Source organism: Asparagus officinalis, chromosome 7 (genome assembly GCF_001876935.1).
Source record: "Asparagus officinalis chromosome 7, Aspof.V1, whole genome shotgun sequence".
In the NCBI taxonomy this organism is placed as follows: Eukaryota; Viridiplantae; Streptophyta; class Magnoliopsida; order Asparagales; family Asparagaceae; genus Asparagus; species Asparagus officinalis.
Genome location: NC_033800.1, coordinates 141609523 through 141627809, shown reverse-complemented (window position 1 = coordinate 141627809; position 18287 = coordinate 141609523). Strand labels below are relative to the sequence as shown.

The following is an 18287-nucleotide window of genomic DNA, read 5'->3' as shown; positions in this document are numbered from 1 at the left end:
CGTCACATCAAATTTTTTCCTCTCCCCCAATTCCTTCCTCAACCTCGTGAAATCGACGAAAACTGCAGCCACGTCGGCTTTTTGCCATATAAACAAAAGTTCTCTCTTTTTCTCCATGCGAACCAAACACAAGAAAAATAAATACATTGATTTCCCACCATTTTTTTGTGCGAACCAAAGCGAAACAATCTATTTCTTGGAAAAATTTGGAAAACTCAAAACTTGTGTTTTTGTACATAGAAATGCATTTCCCTATATCTAGGAAATGAACCAAACAACCCCTAAACAAAAATAATTTTTTATAGAAATAATCTATGTGGTTAATTAAAGTTAGACAACATTCCATATAAGCATCAAGTTGCATTAGCCTTCCTTCAATATTTTCTCATGGATCACATTAAACCTTGAGTAAGTATATTTTTCCCATTGAAAATTGTGGTTCACGTTGAAAATTGAAGGGGATTTCCTGGAAACCCCAAAACTTAAGGGGTCTTTTTACATTTTAAAAGTTAAAGAGGGTTATTAGAGCAACACCCAAACTTAAGGAGGGGTTTTGTCGAGAAAGGAATCAAAGCATGTAACTGTTGGTTTTGTGGAAAAAAGGAATCAAAGCATGTAACCGTTGTCCATAAGGTAAGTTTTTCCATTCCTTTTTGTTATTTAGGGCTTATCAATAAAAGTTAATCAATTCTTTAAGTACAAGGGGTGTTCCTAAGCTGCTTCTGAATAGGTGGAAGAAATGCTTGTGCAACTCATACAGGTGGTATTATATTTATACAAAAAAGAAAAATAGATCTAATAAATAATATATATACTAAAGAAATATTTGCAAGAATGGCCCGACAAACTAGATTCTTTACATAGATAGTACCACCAATTCCCTATGATAATTTTTGTTTAAATGGTTTTGAGTTAATTGTAAATAAACTCTCTGTAGTATCAACCAATTGTGAATAGACTCCTTGCAGTTCTATTTGTGCAAATAGACCCCGTATGCTATTGGCCCAAATTAGAATGCATACCCTTAATGAACTTTTTCAATTCTTTTAAAGGTCAACGAATTAGCACTTGAGGAGCCTCACCAATACAACTGTAAGGGGTTTGTCTACCTCCTCAAAACCTTTTTAATGATTTCAAGAGTAAAAAAAAAAACTCAGTGTGCCTATTTGCAAGACCTATAGGGGATCTATTCGCAGTTGGGTTATACTACATGGCCCTCTGTGCAAGTAACCCGTTTAAATAATACAAACTTATGAAGCTAGATCATCGCATCTGACGAGGCACAAGCATTGTTCGTGTGGTCAACGAAGCAAGAAATAATAATTTTTATCTATGAAACTATTGGTAATTATGTTACTATCGGTAAGTTATGTGTAACTTTAACCTTAGAGAATGCCTATAAAAAACTAAGACCCCGTGGTATTTGACCGTGTGTCCCAGCTAGTTTGTTGAAACTTGAAAGGTTTAGGTTCTGAATTCTGCATTTGGAGTTTTTTTTTTTTTTCCAGTCACCAGGGAGTTAAATTTAGATCACAACATTTATTAATGGGAGAGGAATTGCATCAGCTACGACTCCAGCCAATGGATTTCTGAACTCTGGGGACCCAAAAAGCAAAACAAAAGGCAATTGCACTTTTAGTCCTGCTGATATCAATTATGGGAACAACAAACCTCCAGCATCCGCAATAAGTTCGTAGGTCAGACGTCTTGGTCAGCGCCAGAGCACGAGGGAGGGGAAAAAAAACGCCAAAAAGTACCGTGGGCTGCTGCTGGCTTCAGTTTTCTCAGATCAAACTTCCCTCTCTAATAAACACACAATGCCCTTGGCGTTGGTCTTCATCCTCTCGGTTCTCTCCCCGCAGCGCCTGAAGTCCATAGCCGCCGAACCGCCAGAGCGCGTCTGGCTCGTGACGGCACGAAGCCGGGCGGTCCCCCAGCAATGGCGGCGTTCTTCTTCGGTGGCGGCAGGGCCTCGGAGGCCGAGAGCTCGGCTGTGCCAAAGTGGGCCCTACCGTCCCGGCACTCCACCGGGGAAAAGTTGACGGGTGGTGGAGACCGACGATGCTGGGGGTGAGTGTGTCTGCGGGGTAGCAGGGAGTCGCTTCCTCGTTTTTAACAGCCCATCTTCGGAAGCCCAGGCGGGGGGTCCGGATCGGAGCAGCGTGAATGGCGTAGCAAATTTTGATGCTATAGTTTTCCTTTTCCTGTAAGAATTCCCCTTCATCAAGTATTCAGCATTTACAATGCACAAAAGAACGGATGTTCTTCCCGTATGCTAAATGTAATAAGAATTTCTACAGTTAAAGAGAAAGAGATGGATCTGATTCTGAATAGTAAAGATGATATCTGTAGATAGCGCCTCTTTACAAGTTTACGCATGGTTTGAGCTTGATGGATCATTATCAGACCTTTTCTTACACTTCATGAGTTATCAAGTGTACAACGTTATAAGAAATTACCCCAATTAAAAAGGCACGATGCATGCCTTCATCTATTTACAGACTCGATCCTCTCAGCATCAGCGTCTTTTCAAATTTTTTTCCCGCCATTTTATTTTCTCAGGAGAGTTGAGAAAACACATGCCCACCTCATTACTATCACCCAATTGATTGTCCTGAGAATCACATATCAGAGTGCAGGGTTTTGCACATTGTGAAGGTCTTCAAGAACAGGCAAACGGCCAAGAACTCTTGCAAAAATCTTGATCTTTTGTGTCCCTCATCTGAGAAACTCTGTTCCTAACATTTTGAACAATTGCAGCCCAATAATAACTTTTCTTTCGCCACAGCATCCCTTAAAGTTATCATCAGTCCTGTACCACTGTAGTTTTCTTTATGGAGATCTTCGCCATGACCTTATGCCTTTTGGGCTCATCTTAAAAGGGCTCCAGCTTTTTCGGCGTTTTGGGCTATCAGAGAACAGCCCAGACGCCAATGCCTGCTGAAACCACAGCTCAAACTCATCATCTTCAGGATTCATCTCTGCATTCAAGCTCCAAGGGTATCGAGTGGGATTGGACCTTTGCACCGTCTTCATGTTTACATGGAAGCTTGGCTTATGAGTATTAGGCTTGCATGTCATTCCCTATTTCAAAGTCACATTGGAAATAAGAAGCAGACCACACAAAAGAAATTAATTGGAAAAAAAATGTGAAAAAATATGCATGATTCATACACACATAATTTACATAAACATCTTCCGTCATAGATGTATATAATATATCCGTTGAACAATGTTACATTAAACGCTGGGCGCTTCTAGGCGTCGAACTTGGCGCCCAGCGCTTAGTCCCCTAGGCGGGTGCCTAAGCGGTTTCTGGGCGTTTTTTTTCTTTCTTCATTTAAGTGGTGGTCGATAGGGTTTTGCTGAAGGTCGAAGGAGGTAGTGGAGGTGTTCATATTTGGAGGTTAATGGAGTTTGGAGGACGTGTAAGCTACGACACATAAAATCACAATCAAGGCCTACAGGGTGCAATCCACGTAAGCAGACAATGCTCCCCTAAACTCTCGTAAAATCTAGGTGGGCAGCCTAAATACCACCTAGGCACTAGGCGCTAGTTAGGCGGCCTAGGTACCGTCTAGGCCTATGCGTACGCCTAAGCGGACTAGGCGGAGGTTTTTTAAAACAGTGCCGTTGAAAAAGGTTGTAAATGCAAATTTATAATAGTTTAAGAAGGGGAGGTCTTTCTTAGATAAATATCAGGTTTATGATCAGATTCGTATATAAAGTGCATCGACCAGGTTCATTCTCCACAAAATCTTCCAGAGAACTCATACTGCAACTTGAATAATTTAGAACATAGTTACGTAGTACAATAGCTACCACTTATCATTAATCCATTAATATAATATGATCAAAACAAAATGGTTTTTTTATGGTGCTTTTGGCAATGTCTCATAGTCCATATTATTTGTAATGATTTTCATATTCTTAAATATTCATGACATGAACTTTGGCTTGGTTAATTTGAGTTGCCCACTTTCCTCACCCAAAAAGAAAAGGTAAAACGTAAAATAAAACAGAGTATATTGCTGATATATGCAAGGACAGAAAGGCGCTGACCTGACAAATAGCCCACTCAGAAACATCAAATATTTTACTTTCTGCACAAACAAATGCTCGTGGAATTTCAACCTGAAAAGGAAAAACATAAAATTTAAACACTGAAAGGATTACTCGTTCTCACCGCGTAGAATCAAATGTTAAATACAAAAATTAAATGGACAAAAGATATTTCCATCCCCTGTTGCATAATAAAGATGAGTATAAGCTAGGGCTTTTCCCTCGCATATTAAAGATGAAGTGCAAAAATATACAACATATTCACCCTATCCAGGAAGAAAACCTCAAAGAAAAGAGGGAAAAGCCAAAAGCGCTCAATATTTCCATATGGAAATGCCCAAAATAGTCCAGAAAACAAGCCTCTATTTAACTCACTACTTTAAGTTAGTGTCTGAGGGGTAGAGATCCTCTACATCCTTGGTTGTAGAGAACCTCTACCATTCACCAATAAAATAGTTACACTTAGTGGACCCCATGAATTATATTATTTATCTAAATTATATAAAAAAGTGTTTTTAATAGTAGGACCCATTGAGATGAACCAATAGTATTAACCCATGTAACTAATTGTAGGCATTCTCTACAATCAAGATTGTAGAGAATCCAAGCTTATGTCTGAGACAATTTATAGCATCTACACTCAGTATTTCCAGGTGGAAATGCCCGAAATAGTACAGAAACCAAGCCATCATTTAAGTTAGGTCATAAGACAATTTACCCCACCCCAAAACCCAAACCCCCACCCGAAAAAAAAAAAAAAAAAAAACACGCCACCCCACCCAAACGGATTTGCACCTAGTGAAGGGAAGTTAAGTGAACATAGGATAAGTTAAGAGGAGATATAAAACTTGTTTGGGAATATAGTAAGCAGAACCAAGGGGAACTTATTTTACCCCGTTTGGGAAGTTTAGTAAAGTGAAGAGAAGGAAAGTGAATATATGTAAAATTACATAAATAACCTTACATGTTATTAAATCATTTTATTATTAGAAATTAAACAGAGGGTAAAATTGTCTCTCCGCAATTGTCTTTTTTGAGCAGTTCCCTTTGCCCTAGTTACACCCCAAATTGGGGGGGTTTTGGGGTTCACCTCCTTTACATTACCTTCTCCCCCGTTACCTATTACAAGTAACTTCCCAGACAAGGATAATGAGTCTCATACTTCCCCTACCCCTCATTACCCCCAATCCAAACAAGCTCTCAGTGTCTGAAGACAATTTAGCCCCCTCTCATTTTTTATTTTGTTTATTCATTTTTTTGTGTTTCTGTGGTTTTTCCCCAACTGAAGATGGAACTGGCCAAGCTACTGTTAGACCCCATCGGAGTGTTGGTTGGCTAGTCAGGATAAAATCAATTTACACCATGTCAACGCGACATGTCTGCACATTGGATCTGGCTTTAGGTTGGCCTTCAATCTGATACACCCTGACCCTATGAACCCCTGCTCCCCACTTTGAATCATTCACCAGTTCCACATTAAACCAAGCTACTTCTATCTGTAGCCTGCAGAACAGGGGCTTCAAATGTTATAACGGACACTGTATATACTACAATAAACTTATGCCCGCATTAAAACTAGTTACACTGTATAGACTACAACAAATTGAGTAGTTTCTAGCTTTTCCGCAGGCGCGTATGGAAGAAGTGATAATAATTAATAAATGTCAGCTACCGCCCAACATTATACGTCTAATTATACTATTGAATTATCAATTTATGATGATGTACTGTCAATGAGACACTACCATGATGTCAGTAGTTAACTAAGTTTACGTTCCATGGTATCTATAATTATGAATAACATTCGCTTTTGGATGACATCTAATCAGATACATTGCGCACGCGTGCATGTGTATAAATATACATATAATTAGCATTTTTTTTTGTTTTTGAACAAAGGCCGAGCAGCGTGTTCAATCCATAATTCCAATAAAAAATCTAAAACTTATAGCAGCTGAAAAATATTAACATAAATTAAAACAAGGCAATAAAAGTTAAATTATGCTTCAACTTTACATTACCTTCCGAGGTGATGACAAAATGTTTAAGCACCTATACTCTACCCATCCCTCTCCATCTTTAACTGGATGATACTGAGAGCAATCCTGAGATTAAATATCATATGATAAGGGTTGGCATTCCAGATACGAGGTAAAGAAGATTCTTTTTTCGACAAACAAGTCCAGAGGAGTCAGACCTGACACCATCTTGCACTGGATTTGATTTTAGTTGTACATATCCAAATGTGTGAGTTGCCACATTTTGTGCACTCTATACGCCTCGATTCCTCAGAGTGAAAATCTAATCCATCCTTTTCAAATAGTAAAAGGATGTACAAAAGAGTATGATAGAAACAAGTCAATTTAAGATCGCACAACAATTGATTATAAAATTTGGAGCACTATCTTAAACATAAATGTACAGGGATTTAAAATATATTGCATAATTATAATGGGAACTTAAAATACTATCCCATTGGTACCAATAAAGGGCATAGCAGTTTCATGGTTGCTTTCTCAACAGAGAAAAATCACAACAGAACAGGCATAAAAACAACTTAAAGTTTTGAAATTTTACAAACATCAGCATTTCAGTGTTAATTTACTGATCCAACAAGTATGTAAACAATGGAATTAAAAATATCTGATGGGTCTATTAACACATACAATTAGTGAAGAAAAGAAAAGGAATTTCGAACAGTATATGGTGTCAACAAAAGAGAACTTTCCAAATTGTCTCTGAATCCTTTCTTCCATCAAGGTCGTCTCATCTCATAATATAATTTCTGAGAAATGGCTGTTAGTGACTATTCATGGGGACTAAAAGGTAAAGCAATCAACAAAGTAAATGAGTAAATTAACTTATTCCAGGGTCATGAAATCAGAGCTCCATGAGTTCTGGTTGCTAATATTGACAAGAATAGCAGTCCCTCTGTGCAACTCCATTGCAGATACTTCCTATAGGCAGTAAAAGGAAATATCCCATCCCATTTGAACAAGTCCCACAAATTAACTCTGTCTTCAGATGCAATGTGAAACACTTATGAGAGAACAGTGCTTAGAACTGCAACATATAGGTATATTAAAGTTTGTTTACTAATTTTGTTTACTGATTATGGTATCAAGTAGCTGGCCCATACTGCGTTTGATCTTGCTGTGAAATTCATTTCCTCATCAGAATGGGCATAAGTTTTTACAAGATTATCTTTCACATGAGGGAAGTTCTTGAAGGGAAAACATCAAAAGTTGGCAATATATAAAATCATTGTCTTGGCCCAAAAGTAAGATATCACCGAAACAACAACTTATCTAAATTTGTTAACATAAGAAACTCTAGACTCCATGGTTAGCATACTCCGCTTGAAACTCAGCTATGCACTAAAGTGTAACCACAATAAAGCATAAAATAGTCGAATCATTTTAAGCTGAAAAAAGTCTGGAGACAAAGTATGCAGTTATACCTGTCGAGAGGTACCACTGGAATTTTGGAATATTCTTTTAGATTCTTCCTTCCTCAGTTGTTCATCATAATTCAACTTCTTTGTCAAATCTGAAAGGACCTAAACATTTGAATAACAGCATTTATCAGCACATGCTGAACCTTATGCAATTGTTTGCTCATAAAACACATGAAGCAGAAAATTACCTCATATGCACACTGAAGCTTTTTAAATGATTCACTTGCTAGTGGGTTTCCCATATTTTTATCAGGATGCACTAGCACAGCCTGAATACAAAATATGCAGACAATAAATAAAGATCTTATCAGAAAATAGCAGTAAACAAGAGCAGCAAAAAAGAAGCAGACCATTCTGCGGTATTCCTTTTTCAAGACCAGATGATCAATGTTTTTGCGACGAGGAAGACCCAAAGCTTCATAATGATTTGAGCTATTCATTATCCTTTTCATCTCATCCATGGAAGTTGAAGCTTCAGCTTTCACGACCTTACTAGAAGTAGCATCCTTCTGGATATTCAGAACATTTGGTGTTGGTGATGTTTTACAAGATGATTTGCTTGGGGTAACATTTTCGGCTTCACTTGTTGGGGGAGAGTATTCACAATTTCCAGGAAAGTCTTCTACAAATGGTTCTGATTCTTCCTCTTCTTTGAAAGGTATGTCTTCACTGGCACCATCACATCCTTGCAGCAACTTACTTAGAAGGTCATTTGAAATGAAAGAGAAATTTAATGAAAGAAAAACCCCAAGCAAGCCAGCACGGACATTAACAAAGTACAAAGCATATATGGTTGAGATGAGTATGACCGGCCGAGCATGATTCAAGGAAACTACATAACCTGCATTTAGTAAGGTTTAGTATTCACTGATTCAAAAAGGACATGAATTATATAAATCTGGTAAAGGTAACAAGTAACTTTATATCCACATAATCAAAATTCCAAATGACCCTGCAATAAAAAGTCCAGGAGTCGGACCCAAAAAGCGAATAGCAGCTCCAGCAGCCCCCTGAAACAAGTTTATATGTCAGATATACCAATATGAGGTAAAGCCGATGATATGCTATCTATTTTCCTTATTCCCAGTATGCAAATGCAATCATGGTCAGAACCTGTTTTATGATGTGTGCACATGCAATCTGCACATTCTCTTTTCAACATTATGAGGTAACTAAAGAGTAACATCAGAGTCTGTATATTCTCCCTATCCATGATAAACACCACTTCTTATTAATTTGGGTGTTAACTAAAGATAAGTTTAATCTATGAGTCTGATGTCGTTTACAAAGCTTTCCTTGGAGTCAGAGCTTCTATGAGTTGGAAATCACTTACAAAGGTTTCCATTGGAGTCAAAAGCTAAGACATCAAATAAATTTAGATGTAAGAATACTATTGTGTGTATGTATGCATGTGCCATGTACGTACATGTTACTACTCTCAAATTAATGGTAGTAGCTCCTGGATTGTGCCATATTAATGTTACGAGTTTTAGGAAAGCAAATATATACAAGAGGCATATCATTCTAATACTTTTACTATATACCAGCTTGCAGAAGCCAATGGAGTAGCATACATCTTTCGTCCTGATATTTTACTCAAATGATAGCAAATTTTAGCAAATATATCCAAGCCAACAATCCATAGCAATATATGTTTTATTAGGTTCAGTAGTCTGCAACCAAAAGATAAACGAATATTTATCATTGTTTCTTGCATTTCAAAAGACAAACAAAGATTTTGCCCCTTCTCAGCTATGTAAGAGCAAACTAGGAATCCATGAAGCAATGTCAGGATCTTAGCGTGTTAGGGAGCAAATTACAGAGCTCCTATATCAGACAAGCCGCATGTCATTGCTGTGGCTTGTTAGAGCAAGTCCAGCAAGCTCCCAGTTGGGAGTCCTAGTCATCAAGCTCTCAAGAGCTCTCAAGCATTTTGGTATAAAAAATTATAAAAATCCTCCTTGGGAGCATCTCCTTATTTTATGGAGCTCCAACAAGCTCCTAGTTAGGAGCTCCAACAATATCAAAAAAACCCCTCTTCTATTTTAATATTTTACCCATTACTTTTAATTATATTTAAACCTCTTGTATTTTATTTCTAACCGTTGGATACGGTCTTCGAGGGAGCGCACACGGTCTTCGAGGTAACTCGCGGTCTTCGAGGGAACGCACACGGTCTTCGAGGTAACCCACGGTCTTCGAGGGAACGCACACGGTCTTCAAGGGAACTCGCGGTCTTCGAGAGAACGCACACGGTCTTCGAGTTAAATCACGGTCTTCGAGGTAACGCACACGGTCTTCGAGGTAGCTCGCGGTCTTCGAGGTTGGGCACGAACTTCGAGGTATCGCAAACTTTGACCGTCAACCGACTGATTCCTATAAAATTCGATGCCTTCTCACCTCAACCCATCGTCTCCCAAAACAAAATGTCTAGCTCATCTAGCTCTAGCGATGATGAAATGATGAAGAGGTTCTTTCTTATGGGAGCTGCTGCCGTCGAGGAAGAAGAACAAGGGAAAGGTTCAACTTCAGTTCAACACAAAAGACGTACCGTGCTCCATCGATACCGACTGGAAGGCCACAATTGATTGTTCCAAGATTATTTTGCTGACACACCAACATATCCTCATCATTATTTTCGTCGAAGATTCAGAATGTCGCGTTCGTTATTCATTCGAATCCACGACGCTGTCGTCGAACATGACAAGTACTTCGTCCAAAAGAGAAATGGTGCTGGACAGTTAGGACTATCTAGCCTTCAAAAGATTACTGCAGCTATGCGGATGCTCGCATATGGAGCATCCGCTGACGCCGTTGACGACTACGTTCGGATCGGTAAAAGTACGTCGCTTAAGAGCGTGAAGAGGTTCGTGCGATCGATTATCAACATCTTTGGGGAGGAATACCTTCGTTCACCGACTAATGAAGACATTGCACGCCTGCTCGAGGAAGGTTCACAACGAGGTTTTCCTGGTATGCTTGGGAGCATCGACTGCATGCACTGGGTATGGAAGAACTGTCCAACCGCCTGGCAAGGTATGTATACTGGGCATTTTCATGAACCTACAATTATTTTGGAGGCCGTAGCTAGCAAAGATCTTTGGATATGGCATGCCTTCTTTGGACTGTCGGGGTCTCACAATGACCTCAATGTGCTACATCGTTCACCGGTTTTCGCACAACTTGCGGAGGGAAGAGCTTCACCGTGCAACTATACTGTTAATGGCCACGAGTACAATATGGGATACTATCTCGCCGACGGGATTTACCCAGAGTGGTCCACATTAGTGAAGACTATTCCAGCACCGCGAGGAAACAAGCATAAATACTTTGCTCAACAACAAGAGAGCGCAAGAAAAGATGTTGAGCGAGCTTTTGGCGTGTTGCAAGCTCGATTTGCGATTGTTCGTGGACCAGGACGTTTCTAGCAACCTAGTGTGCTGAAAGACATCATGACAGCTTGCATCATAATGCATAACATGATCGTTGAAGATGAACGAGATTGTCAATTGGACAACAACTTCGACTTTAATGATTCGATACCAGTCGTTGAACCTTCTCATGTGCAGACGGTGCCTCTAACTGAGTTCATCCAAAATCATCATCGGATCAGGAACACGCAAACACACAAATCACTAAAGAATGATTTGATCGAGCATCTGTGGCAGCTCAAGGGATCCATCGACGAGGATTAAGTTTCTTTATGTCTAATGTAATTTCAGCAAAGAAGTTCGAGTTGTTGTACTACGCCAATTTTCTTTTCAATGAAGTAGTTGTTTTCATTAAATGCCAAAATTTTCAACTTCAAGTAGAATCATAAATCTAATACAAGATAATTAGGAAGAACTAATTAGGATGCGATGCGAGTACAATCATAAATCTAATACAAGATAATATATGATAATTAGGAAGAATCCTTGGACATCCACCTCTCCAATATCTCTGCCTGACGCATTTCAAAGTATTGTCGTTACGCAACTCAACCCAGCAATGGTCAAACACGAATGGTTTACCATAAAGAGATTGGTATAATTCTTTTACTTCTGCAGTCTACACAAGAGTTAATTTTAGAATAATCAAACATAATTAAACATATTGAATCTGAGCAAAAATAATCAAACATAATTAAATATTTACCTGGTCAATAATTCCCGTACCAGATCTTTGTCTTCCTTCAATCTGAGCAACGCACCCGCAGAACTTGTTGACGGACAGTTGAATCGTTGACCAACGATGCATCATTTGGTTTGGCGTGCGGCTCGTTGGATCGGTGGAGTATAGGATAAAATAGTCGTTAGCTCGGTGCCAAAACTTATCTTTGTGTTGCCCCGTACCTTGGATGGCGTCTTGGCTCGTGTTCAGCCAAGCAGACACAAGAAGCTTATCCTCGTGGACAGTCCAATTTTCGGACCGCGTGTAAGCCTTCTTCTTCTTTGTGGTCGGTGTTTCTTGGGATGACACTTGTTGTGTTGCCGATTGCGAGAACTCAATAGGGTGACCTTCTTCTACGCCTTCTGTATAGAACGACGGGTATAAGGTCGATCCTTCACCGGTAAGGAGTTCTGAATAAAAGTTTTGGGAGGGATCCATGAGATTTGTAATTTGATAAGAAACTATAGAGTTTTTTATGAGAGAATTGAGAATTGAGAATTGAGAGTTGTGTGGAAATCTTTGTGGAGTGAATTGAGAATTTATAGAGGAATTTTTTACTGTTCATGCCAGTTTTTTCATCTCAACGGCAATATTTTTCACTCAACGTTCATTTTTTTTACCGTTCAATTCAACAACGGCTCTCAATACCATCTCATCCATTATCTTTTTCATCTTATCTTTATTACATTATTTCTTTTCACTCAAATAACCAGCCGAACCCAATTAAATCCCCAATCCATCGTCTTCCTCTCCGTCTCCTTCAACCCAAAATCCCAAAATCCCCAATCCCTTCGGCCACGACGACCACCTCCTCCTCTTAATGTCGCGGTCCTCTTCGGCGACGACGACCACAGGTCACGACGACCATCTCCTCTTCGGCCACAGGTCACGACGACCATCTCCTCTTCGGCCACAGGTCACGACGACCATCTCCTCTTCGGCGGTAATGGGTTATTTTGTTATTAGAGCAGGTCCAGCAAGCTCCGAACTCGGCTCTGAAGGCTGACGTGGCGATGGTTGTTGCCAATCCCCCCTCCAGCAAGCTCTGAAGCCGCTCCCAAGCATACCCTCCGTTCCTACGTGGCCATGGCTGTCTTCAGAGCTCCCAAGCGCTCCACAAATTTGTGGAGCGCTTGGGAGCTCTGAAGACAGCCATGGCCACGTAGGAACGGAGGGTATGCTTGGGAGCGGCTTCAGAGCTTGCTGGAGGGGGGATTGTCTCCGACCATCGCCACGTCAGCCTTCAGAGCTTGGATCGGAGGTTGCTGGACCTGCTCTTATAGAAGACCATAGCCAAAGGATCTTATTGGACTCTATTTTTTTTTTTTTTTTTTTGATTATTCTGAAATTTGTATTCTAAGAGAAAATCATGTCATGTCAGGGCTTTAGGCGAGTCGCAGGATACAAAGCTGGTGCTGAAACAACTAGGCAATGATAACAAATCCGCTGTTGCTAACCCCAATAAGAAGGAAGGTGAGCCTGGAAGGTACCACTGTTAGGGATAGCAAGCAGTTGAGGGCTAACTGGTTTCTGTTGGAGACACTACTCTGATGCAAGCGGTGGCAATACTGCTATTTCATCCAGTCCAGGCGGAAAGTTTGTTTCCTATTTCTGGGGATGAGGATTGATCTAAAATTATTACTATTGATCAGCTTGTGGGTCTTGTTCCTTGTGTTTGTTATAGTAACTTTTAAGAACTATCCTTTTCGTTGTTGAAGGCTACCCTGGTTTAATTTTTTTCAATTGTATTACTTGGATGATGTAGGAAGTTGCGCATTGCCTAATTCATATATGTTAGTTTGTTGCGGTTTTCGAGTTTTTGACCCTATTCTTTCTCTACAAAAAAATTAAATCCCTTTTTAGATTTATCAATCCACCACATCAACTATCAGCATGTATCAATAACTGTGTAATTAGAGACATTCTGGAAAGCAGGGTAGGTGTGTCCCCCACACTGTAGATATTATATATACGACCATTTGCAATGCTAACTTGTGGGAAGATACAGTTGACGCATGTTCAGTTAATATTGCAATCAAAAAAGCGAATTCTTTGTTCCTTTCCACTAACCACCACTATGAATACCTCTAGTGATTCTGAAATATAAAATGTCAAATAATTCCAAACAAGAAGCCTAACATGCCATTTACGGGACCTATTGAACAAACTTGAAGGACTTGAGATGTTATTGTAATTCTGGAGCTATTACCCATCTTTAAATTAGAAACCATTTGCCTTCTAATACATGGTGATTTAGATGACTAACAGTGAAAAGAGTTAAACATTCCAACATATCTTCATCAATCTCCATCACATAGAAGACCATTTACATCACAAATCAGCATGTGGAGTCATCTATCTAGAAAATGACAATCAGTTCATGCTTGACTAGCCAATCAGATAAACGAATCTGCATCTTCCTGATTTCTCCCACATTTTTATTTATATGAGTATTCTCTGTTTCCAGTGAAATTTTGAAAGATTGACCCGCTCTTTCTTATTCTGCACAAAAGAACCTTGCCTAATTCACTAATTTCTGTGAAGATGCTGAACTTTTGAATTTGACTAAATCTATCAACTCTAAGTCTAGCACAGATGATAATCGATATATATCTTGTAACACGGCAAGTAACAGTGGTTATTACCTACTCAGTAGTTTGGAGAGAATGTTATATAACTGTAAAAACATCTGCACCCTTGGTGCACCCATTAAATCTCGGCAACTTGCACCAAAATAGCCATGTGATCAGCTCCAGGTGTCTAAATCTGATCATCGTTTATATACTATATAGCTCCCTGCCTCCCTAATGTTTGCTCTGAGTATTCTGAATTTAAATTATCTGACAAAACCCTTATTCCTTCCATCAAGTAGATATTCTGTGTTATTGTGTGCATTCGTTTTCAACTTATTTATCAAGCCTTTTGCCAGATTAGAGCTATCCTAAAGTTATCAGTGTTGTTTGCACAACTTAAGCATCATATGTCCATGGTAAGCCACAGTGAAGTTAAGCTATATAAGACCATCAAACAACTAATAATCCATTTGCTAGGACTAGATCCAGCATGCGTGTCCAACATTAGATTCTTAGTGACTGTTAAAGAGGATATTTTAGTATCAAAGTGGTAACCATCCTTAAGTGACTCAAACTCTAATTGTTCCCAAAAACAGATAAAAAGTATAGTTATCAATAGGAAATTCCACAAGATCAAGTTATATGGTCACTAAAATAAAGTTACTGAAAATGTGAGTAGAAGCTTACCAGACCAAGAACTGCATACAAAAGGCGACCTGCCGACGTGAAGCTAAGAAAGCAGCTCCACATAATAACAAACAGGGTCATAGTACCCAAATTGATCAAGGACCAAAAACCCTTGACAGCACAATCTCTGCAATACAACACTAGCATCACAATAAACCTCCCCAAGCTCACACACCAACCGCTCACCATCGGCCAATGTCTTTCGACAAGAAACCCAAGCTTCTCCCTCGTGCAGCTCACCGCAACTAGAGTGCTCACAAAAGCTTGCTCTTGACACTGAACCCACTTCCATCCTTGCTTCAGCAACCCAAAATCCCCCATCAAATTTGATCACCTCAATGAATCATACTGATTTATAACAACCCAGTTCTTCTACAACTACAATTGCTGCCAAAAAATCCAAGATCGTATTGACTTCTAACTACGCACTTCTTCTGCAATCAAAATTGCTGCATTTTCCACTGCCCACGCATCAAATAATCACTTGACAGCAAAATCTGAAACTACCCACTAAAAATTTTCGCTAGAAAAGACGGTTACCAAATCAAAAGCTTCAAGTAGAAGCCAGAACTTAATCCAAACCCTAGCTCGGATTGGATGCCGACAAGATAAATTCGATGCTCTCACGAAACCCTAGACAAAACAAAGACCTTTATAATTCCACGAGAATCTGAGGAACCCTAAGCTTTATTCAGCCACTGCTCGTGAAAAAGCTAGAGAGAGAACCTAAAAGGAAAAGAGAAGACCAAAGATCTCACTGTTCTAGAGAGAGAGAGAGAGAGAGAGAGAGAGGGATAAAAATAGGGTTTTTTTTTTTACTTCATGAATTTGGGGGAATATGGAAAGTTTCGACTGAGCAGTTAAGAAACTAAAAAGTAACATGGGTTAACTTGGAAATTTAGGGAAGGGTTTCTTTTATTACAAAAAGAGTCGATTCTGGTTAATTATTGGTTTATTATTTTGGATAAGGTAGTTAGTTATTGTTACTGTGATGATACAAGAAAACAAAAGGGGTTTCTTTTTTTTTTTGGGGGTAAATGTCTCACTAATTTCCGACTTGGAAGTGGCTGGTTTGTTGTTTCCGAGATGTGACGTGCATTATAATTGCACATTTGCACGTGCCTTGTGTGCAATTTATTTTTTTGCCATAATTATCTTCTTGGGTTAATTTAGAAGAGATCCTCTTCGGTATCACTCTGAGGGGCTGTTTGGTTGTATGTTTTTACCATGTAAAAGGATGGGAAGTGTAAAAAAGTGGGCCCCAATGTCAGCTTTCATCACTTTCAATTGTTTGTTTGTAGTCGTGAAAATAGTGTAAAGTGATTTCATATGCTGATGTGGCTTGTAAAGTGATTTCATAAAAAAAAACATGATTTTAGGAGAAAGCTGACATTGAAGTCGGAAAAAAATAATAAAAAATAATTCCAACCAATATGATCATTTGAGTAGGGACCACTTTTTACACTTTCCAAACAAACAATTAAAGTTATATTTGTAAACCAACCAAACAATTTATGATTCCAATGGAATCAAAAACAAACAAAGAAAAGTATAAAAGTAAAATTGATAAGGTGGACAACAACTTTCCAAGTTGTGTCATAAATACACAACTTTACCAACAACAACCAAACAGCCCCTCAATTTCAAAGAAATTCTCTATAATTATATTTTGTTGGGAATATGATCCATGTAGTTCTACTTAGGGAACCCCCAACTTTGTTACAAGTATTCCGCCTACCCCTAAGACTTTTTCAACACTTCCAAAACCCCCAAAAGCAAAGCCATAATTCTCTAAGGGCTCGTTTGGTACGCGAGAATGAGTGAGAATGGAATGCAATTCCAACTTTTTTTTCACGCGTACCAAACACGATGTATTTTTAGATGTTAGAATTGAAATTTCCACTTCTTATCAATTCCCATTTTATGTGGGAATTGTAATTCCCAATCATTTAACAAGGAATTGATATTCTCATTTGAGTGGGAATAAAAATAATCAAATAAATTCCAATTATACCCTCCTTAAAAGATACAAATAGATATAAATTCTCATATGAAAATTATTTTTATAAAAAAATAACTTATCTTAAGCTACTAGTACAAATATATAAATAAATATAAGCATGAATATAACTTGCCCAAGTTCCAATATACAAACTTCGTTCCTAAGTAAATTTATATCACTGACCTTGCCATAGTTCCAATATATTGTGATATTATTTTTTAATAAATCTCTGATATCGTTCATTCGTTCCTAAGAAGTATATTAACGCGGATCTTGCCTTAGTTCCAATATCTATTAATAAACTAGATATACTTTGGAGTGACAAACTACTTTATCATTTTGCAATTTCAAAACTTAATATTTTGATACTTTGATGGTTGTCCAATTATTTTGCTCGTACTTTATCATTTTGCAATTTCAAAACTTAATATTTTGATACTTTGATGGTTGTCCAATTATTTTGCTCGTACTATTTTATGGATAATTTTGATACTTTGATGGTTGTCCAATTATTTTGCTCGTACTATTTTATGGATATTTTGATTAGAATTTAGATATTTCTAATAATTTGTTGAATGTGATAGTTTATGCATATAAAATTTTAAACTATAGATACTATTGTTTATATTAATTTTGACATATGGATGATAAATTACACTTTTTCCCCTTTATTTTTCCCCCTGAACATGAAATCTCAAAATCTCTTTTATCAGAAGATGTTGTGAAGAGTGCCCAATTATATGTAATATCTCTTATAAGCCATTCTTCTCTTCACTAACGCACAATGAAGTCAGTAACATTAGCTGCTCATACAAATAATAGACATGTAGCACTAGAAGTTAGAAAAGTAAAATTATAATTAAAAATAATTTCTATAAAAATTATTTTTCAATTTGCAAGCCAAAAGTCCGAAATTGTTGTCAAAACGGTGTGGCAAAATATAACTATTACATGAAAATTTATTTCTCTATGGAAAAAATATCATTTCTATAAAACTTATTTTTCTAAAAAAATAAATTATTTAGTCATTTAAAAATATTTTTATTTTTTAAAAAATTTTGTGTTTTGTTAAGGGCATTATTAGAAAACTAAATTTTATTCTCACTTGTGAACAAATGATACCAAACGTGAGAATAAGAATAAGATTGTCATTCCCGTTTTATTATCTAAACGCGTCCAAACATTAGAATGAGAATGTGCATTCAGTTCCCACATCTATTACATTTCATTCCTACATTCTTTCCATTCTCACTTGACACCATTCTCGCATACCAAACGAGGCGTAAGTCCCAAAAGTACAAAACCCAAGAGTTTAAAATATGTGAAGACCATAATACCCCCCCCCCCTCTCCCA

General features: G+C 38.1%; 1 pseudogene; it reads right to left on the bottom strand.

Moving 5' to 3' along the window:
* LOC109848185 lies at positions 2301–15723 on the bottom strand (annotated as a pseudogene).